The sequence below is a fragment of the Magnolia sinica genome, chromosome 18 (assembly GCF_029962835.1).
Source record: "Magnolia sinica isolate HGM2019 chromosome 18, MsV1, whole genome shotgun sequence".
NCBI classification, from domain to species: domain Eukaryota; kingdom Viridiplantae; phylum Streptophyta; class Magnoliopsida; order Magnoliales; family Magnoliaceae; genus Magnolia; species Magnolia sinica.
The window spans coordinates 29,031,807-29,038,940 of record NC_080590.1 but is presented as its reverse complement, the minus strand read 5'-3'; positions in this window follow the sequence as shown (position 1 = coordinate 29,038,940).

Sequence of the window (7,134 nt, the reverse complement as noted above, 5' to 3'; positions counted from 1 at the left end):
CAGTAGATTCCATAATTTAGCTGGTTTAAATTGTGTTAATTTATGCCACTTGTACAACCTCTAAGTGTCTGCCTATCAAGCATCATACTTTGACAGGGTATCAGATAACACCCGTTACACAAACTCTCGTATCAAGCATCATACTAATTTTGGTGGGCTTTTATAGCTGAATGTGGACAGTTGCTGTAACAAGGATGTTGATGGATAAGTGGTAAGATAAGGAAGGATAGAATTAGAAATGAAAGCATTCGAGGGAACTTAGGAATAGTATGAATATATAATAAGACAAGGAAAAGTAGACTTGGATAGTTTCATCTTGTGCAATGGAAACTGTTGGGGACAAAAGATGCAGAGTTCGGAGACTCGGACTTAATGCCTCGGGTCGCCAAAGGATATGTCAGATCCGAGGCATGGTTCACCAAACCGAGACAGAAGTTAAGTCGGTTCGGACGACACATCAGCGATCCGGGCATGCATCGGACCGATCTTCTTATCAGATCGGCCAGCGCAAGATGAAGCCTCATCCCGAATATCTTGGGATAAGATCCCCGACCCCGAAGCTCACGGGATCGGATGAAGACTGGAGATGGGCACGATCCTGTCTCCGTGATACCAGGAGAGGATCCCGCGTACGATATCAGAAGGAGAATCCTCGTACGATTAAATGCTCCAGCAGCTATAAAAGAGGAACCTCCATCGTCTTGTGAGGTAGGCAAAAACTCTTTCTCAAAACCCCTCAATACATTTAGACCCGGAATCCAGGCCTGACTTTGGCATCGGAGGGTCCCCTGCTCAAGCCAGGGTCTCCTTTGTCATCTTTTCGTGCAGGTATACGAAGGTCTAAGAGGACGAACCAGATTTTCCCATCAACAGTTTGGCGCCGTCTGTGGGAACCGTACAAAAAAGCCATCTCATATTTCTATATTGAATTCCATGGTGATGACTAGAAGGACGGTCCCAGAAGAAGATTTGAATGAGATTGCGATTACAGGGCCAGCGGGTCCAGTCGCGGTCCCCGCAGCCCAGAACCCACCCAACAACCGCCAACGAGGAGCGACCAGAACAAGCAACAACCAGCGGGGTCGCAACGATGGGCGGTTGGACTAGGAGGTTCAAGAAATCCGGTCTGATATGAATATGATGAAGCAGATGCTGGAACGAATGTATCAGCAGCAAATGCAGCCACTCCCGCATTCTCAAGGGGAGACAGCGCACGTACCGACTGCGGCGGTTGATCCTCAACCTTCCGCGCCGCAGTCTTTCCGGCCGAGCCAACCCCAAGGCGAATCAGAACCATCTCCAGCGCAGTCGGCCATCGCTTCCCTGCCCCGACCGATCTTCGACACGAGATAGAGCGAAGAAGGCGCAGCCTCCCTTCCATGGAAGGCACGGCAGAGAGCAGTGAACCTTAGAAAGCCGATATTCAAAATTTTAAAAGAGAAGTGCGGGAAGAAATGGCGAAAGAGATCACAGACATGAAGCATGGCCGGAATATGTATTCGACCAGATCTGAGGCAAAGGCGTCCCCCTTTGTGGACTCGGTAATGAAGGCTCGGTTGCCCGAGAGGTTTCGATTACCTCAAATCACTCCTTTCACCGGCAAGACCGACCCGACGGAGCATATCGAATGCTTCAGAACCTACATGGAGCTCCACGATGCCTCGGATGCGGTAATGTGTCGGGCCTTTTCTCTTACATTGACCGATGTAGCTCGACCGTGGTTCAAACAGTTGAAACCAAAGTCCATCAGCTCATTCGTTGAGCTGAGCGACGCCTTCCTCACCAACTTCATCGGTGGAAAAAAGAAATTGAAGCCCCCTGCACATCTGAACAACATAGTTCAAAAGCAGGGAGAGCTACTGAAAGATTATATCAAGCGTTTCAATTTCGAATCCCTTCAGGTTCGAAAACATTCAGAAGAAACGGCTCTCAATGCGCTCATGCAAGGAGTTAGAGATAAGCCATTCCTGGCATCTCTAGATAAAACTCCGCCCGATACTCTGGCAGAATTTATGGCACGGTCGGATAAGTATGCAAACGCCGAAGAAACGCGAATTCTGCGTGAAACTAAAACTTTGGTCAAAGAGTCGGCCAAAAAGGAAGCCGACTCGGCCGGAGGAAGGAAACGCAAGGATGATCAAGAGCATGATGAGCGAAGGTCAGGCAAACGACCAGATCGAAGATTTTCCACATATACCCCCCTGAACAAGACTCAGGAACAGGTATTGATGGAAATCAAAAGCGAAGGCTTTGTCAACTGGCCCAGTAAGCTCAGGAGTAATCCTAATCGGCGGGACAAGGATAAATACTGCCATTATCACCGTGATCACGGGCATAACACAAGTGATTGCCGCCACCTAAAGGAAGAGATCGAACGACTCATAAAGGACGGCCGACTCAAAGAACATGTGGTTAAAGCTGGGGTAGCTGAGGGACGTCCGACCGAGAGTCAGCCTATGGAAGAAATCCGGACAATTATCGGCGGTCCGCGAGGTGGGGGCGACTCAAACAATGCTCGAAGGAATCATGCGAGAAAACTTAGTCAGCCTAAGTCCGAGCTCATGATTATAGATCGGCCACCAAAGGAGAAGAAAAGGGAAAGATATTGCATTTCGTTCACAGAGGAAGATGCCCGAGGTATCTATCACCCCCACGACGACGCATTGATTGTCACCCTGACTATCGCTAACCGAAAAGTGTTCCGGATACTCGTCGATACGGGGTCATCTGCAGACGTGTTGTTTACTCAGGCGTTCGACAAAATGGGGATCGAACGATCCATGCTATGCCCAGTTCGGACCCCGTTAATCGGTTTTTTCGGAGGACAAGTACTGCCTGAAGGGATTGTCTCGTTGCCACTCACTGCTGATAGTGCCCCACATCAAACGACGATGATGGTCGAATTCTTGGTCGTCTATCAACCCTCAGTATACAACGCAATACTCGGCCGACCTTCATTGAGTCTCCTCCAGGCCGTGGTATCCACATACCATCTTTCACTGAAATTCCCGACTGAGTCGGGAGTAGGAATTGTCAAAGGAGACCAGTAAGATGCGAGGCGTTGTTACATGATAGCTGTAAAGGGAACCGCCGACAAAAGTCCGATCAACATATCGACGATCGAATCATTGGACCCTCGGGGCGAGAGTCATGAACGAGGGCAGCCGGTCGAAAATCTTATCTCAGTCCCCTTGGTCGAAACAGATGGATCCAAGACAGTACGAATTGGCTCGTCTTTACAATCCCCCTTGGAAAATTAGGCCTTCCCGGGTGGGTTATTAAAGACGACCCACCACGAGAAGGATCAACGGAAGCAGGGCGCTCCACTAGAGCTTCAGTGACCCTCTCAGAAAGAAAAGCAGCGTTCGCATCAACTGCTATCTCTGTCAGTAAGGAAGGCGATTCCGCAACATTCCAAAAACGTTGCGCTTTGCCTTCATCTCCGGAAACTCCCTCCTGGGGACTTCGAGAACCTCTAGCCGTCATTATCACTAAATAAAGAGGAAGGGGAGACTCATCGGAGGGAGGAAGGAAAACGGAAATGACGAAAGGAGCCGCTGACAGTTAAGAAAGAGGAAAGGAAGAAGACGAAAGACCGAAAAAGCTCCAAAGGAAATGCAAAGCGGGAATGGCAGTAGAAGTTCGAAATGCGGGACCCCCACCATTTTATAAGATTGCCATGTGGCGGAAGCAATTAATGGGGAAGTGATTCGACGCCTGCATCGACTCCCCCACTCGACACGTGGCGCACGTCGACTGACGACAATAATGCCCTTGCTACGTGTCCAACCCTCATTGGCGGGGTGAGTGATTTGACGGTTGTCGGCGCATGCGATGTCAGAAACTGAACCGTCTCCCGTCAAAGGCGACACAGAATGCATTAAATGACTACTTATTGTCTCGGACTAAGTCATGAACCAACTCAAAACTCGCTACTCCTAAGTGTCATATGAAACACATGGAGTAAGGGGGCTTACTGTTGGGGACAAAAGATGCAGAGTTCGGAGACTCGGACTTAATGCCTCGGGTCGCCAAAGGATATGTCAGATCCGAGGCATGGTTCACCAAACCGAGACAGAAGTTAAGTCGGTTCGGACGACACATCAGCGATCCGGGCATGCATCGGACCGATCTTCTTATCAGATCGGCCAGCGCAAGATGAAGCCTCATCCCGAATATCTTGGGATAAGATCCCCGACCCCGAAGCTCACGGGATCGGATGAAGACTGGAGATGGGCACGATCCTGTCTCCGTGATACCAGGAGAGGATCCCGCGCACGATATCAGAAGGAGAATCCTCGTACGATTAAATGCTCCAGCAGCTATAAAAGAGGAACCTCCATCGTCTTGTGAGGTAGGCAAAAACTCTTTCTCAAAACCCCCTCAATACATTTAGACCCGGAATCCAGGCCTGACTTTGGCATCGGAGGGTCCCCTGCTCAAGCCAGGGTTTCCTTTGTCATCTTTCCGTGCAGGTATACGAAGGTCTAAGAGGACGAACCAGATTTTCGCATCAACAGAAACCAAAAGCTCAAAAGCTGCGCCAGTTTGAAAGAAGTGAGTGAGTGCAAGTTGAAAGCTCTAAAGGGGGAAGAGAAAGACCCAAGAAGATGTGAGAGAAGATGGTAAGAAAATACTTGATGACCTATGATTGGCCCTTGATAGAGAGAAATGGTGGAAAAAAGATTCATGTAGCCGAACCCAATTAGTTGGTATAAAGCTTAGATGATAATAATGATGAATTTCATCCTCTCTTGGTCAAGAAAAAAAAATAATTAAAATAATAATAATTAGGGGGTGGCTTCAATTCACCCACCCTCTCATGTTTTGCTCGAGGACTTTTTCATGGAAAGCTACCACTGATATCTACGTTAGCGTGCAGATCAAGTTCAGAAGCTGGTCCTCCTATCCTTCCTGTCTATGCTCCATGCATATATGCAGCTTCTGTTATTTGCGGGATTCAGCACGTCCTAGACGTGGATTGCGTCCTTCGCCTGCCCAGACGGACTCCATGCTGGTTGGGGCTCTGTGGGGTCTGTAGTGATGTATGTGTTTTATCCACAGACATCTATCTATTTTAATAGATTATTTTTAAGGCATGATCTCAAAAAGGATGCAGATACAAGGCTAATGTGTGTCACGACATACACCAAAGGAAGCAGTGGTGATAATGAGGCTTCTTAAGGCCCCACAGAGCCCCTGCAAGAACCGAGTCCGTCGTTGCAGGGGTTGGATGCAATCCACGTCAGCAAGTCCCTTGCTCTTATTTTATTTATGCGGCTTTTGCTCAGATGCCTGCTATGTGCAGGCAAGCCTTGTTACGATCCCAATGGTCTGACGTTTCGTCAGTACTGGGGCTTTTGATCCATCAGACAAGTAGAAAAGTTAAAAAGCTTTTAAAAAATTATTACTATAAGTAGTTTTTAGCAATAAGTTATTTTTACAATTATACTAACCAAACTAACCTAAGCTTTTTTTTCTTTTTTTTAAGGAACTTAATAGCCTAACTTTTTTTTTGGGGGGGTTAGTACACACCCCACTGTCAGTACATACTTCAATGTTAGCCACCCCCACTAGGGAATCGATACCAAGACTTCAGCGTTAGCCACCCCCACTAGGGAATCGATACCAAGACTTCCGTGTTGAAACGAGCTATCTTCACTCAGTCTACCACTTACTAGCTTAACCTAAGTTAAAAAGTAACTTTTCAATCTCTCTTGCAAAGTCGCTATTGGATTCCTCTCGAAGGCATCTCTTTCTTCTTCTTCTTCTTCTTCTTCTTCTTTTTTAAATCTTCTTTAACAGACATTGAAGACTGATCCGTTGAGTCATGCCAATTGGTATGAAGTTGACCGAGTCACGGTCATCTGCAAGCTTCAAAGAGACTCACAGCTCAAATCTCCCCGAGTCAAGTTGACTAAGTTGACTCGGCTGAGTTTCAAGTTAAGCCCCTTGAGTTTTAGAACTATTGGCTCAAGGACCTGCTATCAATGTGGAGTTTTTAAGGTTTAAATCAACGTATCGAGTCTTATATAGTTCACCAGTGAAATGATCCGTATTGCCGCTGTATCATGCTGTTTCGCCCCTAGTCGGGCCAATACAGCTGTATCATTCATAAGTGATACCAGTATATATCAGACCTTATATGCTGGTGTATGGACAAATATTCATCTGCTGAGTGCTGACTCTTCATTCTACTGTCATCACATTGCAAACAGTCTTGCTCTGTCATGATGGCTGTCCACGGCTCATCACAAGGGATAGAATGATCTCTTTGGCCTTAGAGCTGTTCAGTGAGGTGTTTTAGAGCCTCAAGAGGTGCAGTTCAGGATCCCTATCAGATGACCTCTGCTCTTCATGTGCTGCTGCTACTTGAAGGCTAGCCAATAGATTTCCAGTCTTGGGGTCCCTTTGAGTCTGAGCCGACTCATCCCAATCACACCTGACTTGGATGAGTCTAAAACCATGGATGGTGTTGTCTTTTACTCGTGGTGATCGTGTCTGCTCTTGTGCCATGGCTTTGGAGTAATGCTGCTGAATGGTTTGTGCTCTGTTGCTGCTCATCAAACTCTTCAGTGGCCTGGGCTCACCAGGATTGTAGACTATTGGATCATGATCTACGCTGCGGCCTCCCTTGTTGTTGATGCATGCAGCAGGATCCCATGGCAGCTTGTTTTCCACCTGGCTGCCCCTTGTCCTCATGTCCTCTGGCAGGGATTGAGTCCCTCCTCTTAGCTTGTGCCTTCTCTGGTCGAGCTCTTCGGATTGGGGGCTCGTTTGTTAGCCTGGGCATTAATAGTATGGCTCGTGCCACATCTTTTTTCAGTTATTTGATTAGGACTTTGTATCTTTCTCCTCTTTGGTCCTTAAGATGTAGGGCCTCTTTTTGCAGGCATTTGTCTTGGGTCCTTTCTCTTTGTATGTTGCATTCTTTTTGCAATAGATTTATTTTATCTAGAAAGAGGGAAAAATCTGCAACAGATGTTCCTCTTTAATGCAGGAGCATTTTCAGCCTGTGGAATGGTGGGGCATACTCGGAGTGGGCAGCCCGTGTGAGGTAGATGGCTTGTGTGAGGTGGAACCCATGTGAAGTAAGACCCACTAACGAAATTCAGCAAGGACCTAACCCATAGG